This window comes from Cryptomeria japonica, chromosome 2 (assembly GCF_030272615.1).
Source record: "Cryptomeria japonica chromosome 2, Sugi_1.0, whole genome shotgun sequence".
Taxonomy (NCBI): domain Eukaryota; kingdom Viridiplantae; phylum Streptophyta; class Pinopsida; order Cupressales; family Cupressaceae; genus Cryptomeria; species Cryptomeria japonica.
Window position 1 is genome coordinate 32,914,215 of NC_081406.1, and position 6,652 is coordinate 32,920,866.

Sequence of the window (6,652 nt, forward strand, 5' to 3'; positions counted from 1 at the left end):
AGGGAGAGGGGAGAGAGAGAGGGGGGAGGGAAGGTAGAGAGAGGGAGAGAGGTAGAGGGAGCGAGGGAGAGAGGGAGAGAAGAGGGGGGAGGGTGGGAGAGAAGAAGTGGTATGGAGGAAGGGAGGGAGATAGAGAGAGAGAGAGGGGGGGAGAGTAGGGGGGAGGGAGAGATGAGGGGGGCAAAAGGGAAGGAGGGAGGGAGAGAGGGAGAGAAGAGGGGGGAGGGTGGGGGAGAAGAAGGGGTATGGAGGAAGGGAGAGGGAGAGTAGGGGGAGGGAGGGAGAGGAGAGGGGAGAGGGAGAGAGAGAGAGGGAGAGGGAGAGGGAGAGAGGGAGGGAAGGAGAGAGAGGGAGAGAGAGAGGGAGAGGTAAGGTAGAGAGAGGGAGAGAGGTAGAGGGAGGGAGAGAGGGAGAGAAGAGGGGGGAGGGAAGGAGGGAGAGGGAGAGAAAAATGACACATGACACCATATGACTGATCTCGATTGTGACTATAGGAACTACAAAATAAGAGAAAGAGGGAGGGAGAGAAGAAGAGAAAGGGGGATGGGGTATGGATGAAGGGAGAATAGGAGAGAGCAAGAGAGAGAGGGATGGGGTATGGAGGAAGGCAGAAGGGGAGAGAGAGAGAGGAGAGAGAGAGAGGGAGAGAGAGAGAGAGAGAGAGAGAGAGAGAGGAAGGATGGGGGATGGAGGGAGAGGAAGAGATATCAAATCCAGGGCACAATATGACCCTTAGAACATGATATGACCCCTAACAACATCTAAGGGGTCATATGACACTATATTATCCCTTAGCACACCATAGGACCTATAACGACACCAAATGGTGTCCTAAGAGGTCATAGAACACCATAGGACCCTTTAGAACACCATATGGTGTTGTTATGGGTCATTGGTGTCTCAAGGGGTCTTAAGGGGTCACAAGACACCATATGACCTCTTAGGAAAAAATACGACCTCTAATGACACCTAAGGGGTCATATGGTGGGCTAATAAAATTGATATATTAAATTTAAAGTTATGAATAGAACAACATATAACGAGACTCAAAGCGAACAAATAACGAGGCTTCGCTAAAAAGCAAGTGTAAGAGCTTGACCTAACCCTAAGAGTACTACCTAAGTTCTAAAACATATGATGCTATTAAATTTACAAGGTTATAAGATTGATCTCGATTGTGACTATAGGAATTACACACTTGATTTCTTTCATGGGTATGTACCGTTCCAAGCTATTTGACAAGTGATGATCATCATATACTACCACTGCCATGCATACAACAAAATTTAATTTCTTTAGGTGACAGGCATTGTGTAACAACATGGGAACTCTCGCATACCCACCACTATCACTCTACAGGACATAATTTGTGTTACTCTCCCTCTTTCTCTTCCTACCTATTGTTTCCTTCTGAAAAACATATTGCAGGTACTCTGACTCATCATGTTGCTTTGTTGACACTATTTTCCACATTTTCTATGCTCATTAAAAACACATTCAAGAAGAATATTGCTGTAGGTTTCCTTGTTTGTCATGGTAATACACCCATGGTTCAATTTAAAACCCTATTCCTCCTATTCAATATACACACACAAATCCATCATACAATTTTCTTAGGAGAGCATACATGATAAAAATCAAAGAGGAAGTTGCAGACAAGAAATAAATTTACTTACTTCTATAGAAGTGCAGACATAGTTGCAGTGGGGTATGGAGGGAGGGAGGGAGAGAAAAGAAAGAGGGATGGGGTATGGAGGAAGAGAGAGAGAGAGAGAGAGAGAGAGAGAGAGAGAGAGAGAGAGAGAGAGAGAGAGAGAGAGAGAGAGATGGAGTATGGAGGAAGGGATAAGGGGAGAGAGGGAGGGATGGGGTATGGAGGAAGAGAGAAGGGGAGAGAGCAAGGGAGAGAGAGAGAGGGATGGGGTATGGAGGAAGGGGGAGAGAGAGAGAGAGAGGCACCTTGTATGCATTTGAGAGGGGGAGACAATACACTTACATGTATATATATGTTAAATATATTATATATACATATATTATATATTATATGTATATACACATATTATATATTATATGTATATACACATATTATATATACAATATCATATTATACAAATATTATATATTACATATATTATATGTATATACACATATTATATATAGAATATTATATTATACAATAGCGCGTACGCGCTGTTTATAGTAAAAAGAGCGCGTACGTGCTGTTTATAGGAAAATGAGCGCGTACGCACTACTTACACCATAAGTACCTCGTACACGCTTTTTAAACTTGTAGTACCCCGTACGCGCTTTTTAAACTTGTAGTACCCCGTATGCGCTTTTGATTGTTTAGGCTTGGAAATAGGCCTGGATGACAAAGCTACGGTTTGGAAGTTTGATTTCCCTCCATTTCTCTCATTTTTGACGTGTTTTATTTTATCAACTTGGTTTATTGACTTTGTCATCATCAGGTTTACACTTCATCAAGTGGATATTTCTAAAATTGCCACCATATTTTCACCCATCTTCTGAGCTTTCTAACCATATAATTTTTTTTCAATTTGAACAACAACATATTATTATGAATTTCTTTTACCAGTGTCTCCATAGTTCTCACAGACATAGGTGCACCATTTTTTGAATAATTTTTTATATACTTATCCAAATTTAAAAAACTTTATATATTATTGTAGTGCACTTGATTCTTTACAATTTAAAAAATTTGTATTTTCGGTTTGTTTAGTGCAACTTATGCTTCACGTATGAACAGGTACCTAATTTTCAGGATGTGCTCGATTGAAAAGTCATAAAAAAAAAAATACTCAACAAAAAATTACAAAAAAATACACATCTTCTAGTGCTCACTCTTAACTATCTTTCTGCCAAAGGATTTGTCAAAATACTAAATCTAACTATGACTTTTTTGATGCGCACGTCAGACACTATGTTATGTTTTTCAGAAAAAATCAGGGTCAGTTTTTCATGCGCGAAGGATTTGACCCCCTTAATCTTATCCAATTTTGAAAAAGTTTAGTAGTTTGGAAACTAGATTTAGAGTACTACAATATTTGTTCATTTATTATCTTCATATCTTGAGTGGATGACTTTCAAATTTTGCCTCCAAGTTCAGGTTCACCTAATTTCAGAAAAAAAGTGTCCACTTATACCCCCCTTTTTGACCACCATCTTTGTGCACTTACCCATGCAAGAGAGAAAATGTTGGGGGTTGTGTTTTGAAGCCTTCCTTAGTCAGACCTCCGTTTTGGTGTTTCCACCTCCACGGACAACCCAAAAAACCACGGGAAAGGAAGATGATAGAGAAGAATGTAAAAGTGACTACAAAGATAAAGCCATGCTATTTGGTAATTGGAAAATAAGAAAGCTATTGGAAATATGAGATAGAGTTAGATTACTCCCCTAGTGCTTGGAAAGTGTTGGCATGCTTGGCAAACTTGGTATCTTGATGGTGCTCCAACAATGGTGGTAGTGTCTCCAAGAGCTTCAATCTCCAAGAGCAAGTCTTCAATCTGCCAAAACATCCTTTGGAAATGCCCCAAAATAAAGGATAAAGGATAAGGGACAAACCTGTATGTTGGTGGTTTCACATGGAAGTATTACAATTCCTTCCTAGCATGGGTTGTAACATCCCAATGACCACCTGCTTGCTGGCAGATTGGCGGGACGGTAGTGCGTTGCGTAGACGTCCCTGTGTCATGGCTTCGTTTGCAAATATGTCAAGTTGGCAGAATTGGTAATGTCTTCAGAGAAGCTGACATGGACTTCTTCGATGGACAAAAGAACAAGTTGGCGAACTTGTCCTCCAAGCAGTGTGGGGTAGGCACCACATGTCACAATTGCCACTAAAGGTGATTAGGGTGATATTTTTTACTCTACACTTTATCATATCCATTTATCATGGAGTGATAATTCCACCTTCAGTGGGTGATCCACCTCATGTGTAATATTTTACTATTTCTCCTACCTACCCTTGCGTCTCATTGAGCCACATGTCATCATTGTGTGCTCTCTTGTCTCTTAGCCTTGCCTTTATAAGCAGGCTCATCTACATTGTATGTTATTCTAATGATCTAGTTGATCTCATTTTGCTCTTGATTAGAATACAATTTATCTTATCAAATATTTAGTCTCTCTTTTGTGCTATTCAATGTGCTCTTGATCTTGGCTATTTTAAAAAAATTCTTACATGGTATCAGAGCCATCGGAGCTTCATTGATTAGTCTTTTTGGAGAGTTTTTGGAGCATTCTATTTTAGGATCTAGGGAGCTACTCATTTTGGGTGCGTCCTATAGCGATTTTGACCTCACTGTTGAGTTTGGGAGGCCATTTCCATTAAATTTTGAGTATAAATTTGGCCATTTTTTAAGAAAGTTGATATCAAGGCTTGGAGGAAAAATTTGCCCAATTTGGACATACGCACGATTTTTGTAAAAAATAAAAAAAACTACAAAAATATATTTTCAAATTTTTTTATTTTATTTCGCATTTTTTTTAAAATAGTGTAAAAGTTTTTATTTTATTAATTATATATATATATATATAGATTATTGGGGGGGGTTTATTACCCCCACCCCCATACTGGCAGTATCCGCCATTTGATGTAGGCAAGGTATAAATTTTCTGGCAGCCACAGACTTCAGCCGCCCTTTGTTTTTTTGGCAGCCACTACTTTGACCGCCATGCTCACATCGTAGTTGGCACCTCCATTCTCCCATGCCACCAACACTGCCGACAACTATAGTTGATTCTCCTCCACAGCTGGGCATTACCAGCATCGCCAACCTCCTTGTTTACCACCCTCCCCGATCTTCTCCCACCGTCGGTAGCTACTTTCGGTCCACCCTCGACCTCCTAGCCACCTTCTCCCACTAGCCAACCTGCCCTGTCGTCAGTGTCCTTAACCGCTCCTAACCCAACATGTTGTGACTATTCAATCACCCATGTAAATGACAAGGAGGCCTGAAAATTGTCCATGCCTGCACAATACAAGACAACAAAAGACATGTGATCGTATTTCATTAGCAGAACTTGCACAGTCAGTACATACATGGCAGTCTTCATTTTGCCACTAGAACATAGTCAACCCATGGATCCTGCATAGTCGGCCACCTTAGCAACATGTGACGACATTTGATTTGCCGAGACCAACATGTCAGTGTCGTTGGTGCCAATTCACCTGGCCACGCAAGAGTATGGACACCCACGTAGTTGTACAGATCTGACACGTGGCCTTCCAATCAGTTGGTCGTACCACCCAGTCACCCTGCCACATCATATGTACGAACGCTCATCTAGCCTACCACGTCATCTATACAGACACCCAGTCAACCTTCCATGTCAGCACATTTGTACGGTCATGCAAGGGGTGCGACAACTCGATGATGGTCATACGACCATAAATTTTAAGCTCATGAAGTGCTGTCATCAGCCTGCATCAGAACTGTTTTGAAATTTTTGGACCCCCTCTCATTGAGCTTTTTGATTCTGCAGGCAAACTTTGAAGGGCCATAACTTGCTCAATTTTGCTCCTTTTTTAGTGCATTTTTTTTAATTTGGGCTAATTGTTCCATGCTCTTCACAGTGGTGGTGGAATAATCTGATTTTGATGGACAATTTTTTCACAATTTGCATTTTTTCATGACTAAACTTGTCTAATCCTTAATTTTTCAACTTCAGAGGATTTCGTTCAGGGTCATACGACCTCCTTTTCAGGTGCCCTTTTTTTTAAACCGCATATTTTTTTATCTACTTTCATAATCTGCCATCGGTTTGCCATGATTTTAAGTAAAAATTGTACTTTAAGTATTTGGTCATTTTTGGCCTATCTGGTACTTGTATTTTTCTTGGATCTTAGTTTGGATCACTTGCATTATTTTTTGGAGTCTCTTATAGCCTATTTAAGTTAGTTGTAAGGTTGAAATCAGAAGTCCACTTTTCTATTTTTTGCAAGTGCCCATTGTACACGCACCAAGTATAAAGTGCCAAATCATCATTTTGAGGAGGGGGGGTTCTTTGATTGAGTAATTTGGGGGGGTGTCTTGTGTGATTGTGCCTCTCTTTTCTTAGTTATATTTTATTTTATTTCTATGGGTTCTCCTAAATTTCCACTTTTAACTCCACATAACTATGCTTCTTGAAAAATTGATGCATGGAGTAAGCTAATGGAAAAAGGATTAACTCACTATATTGATGGAACTATAACTGCACTAGCTGATCCTAAAGCTGATACTAATACTCACATGGAATGGCTCACTAAAAAATTTATGGCTATTGGCACATTGAGGAAATACATATTAAAGGATCTCATCTTTCACATTGACAAGTGTAAAGTAGTTAAGGAAGCATGGGATGTCTTGGGAAAATTATATGGGCAAATTGATGAGATTAGAGGCTATCAACTTGATAATGATCTAACCATGTTGGATCCCAAGAACTTTTATACAATCCAAGATTATGTTACCAAGGCAATGAGCTAAGAGTGAAACTTAAGGATTGTGGCATTCATAAGAAGAATGCACAGTTGGTCTACAACATATTGGCAAAGCTTCCATCAGATTATGCAACATTTATTTATAGCTTCCAAACTCATCACTTGACAGTGGGTAGTTCCTTCACTATGCCTTCATTTGATTCATTC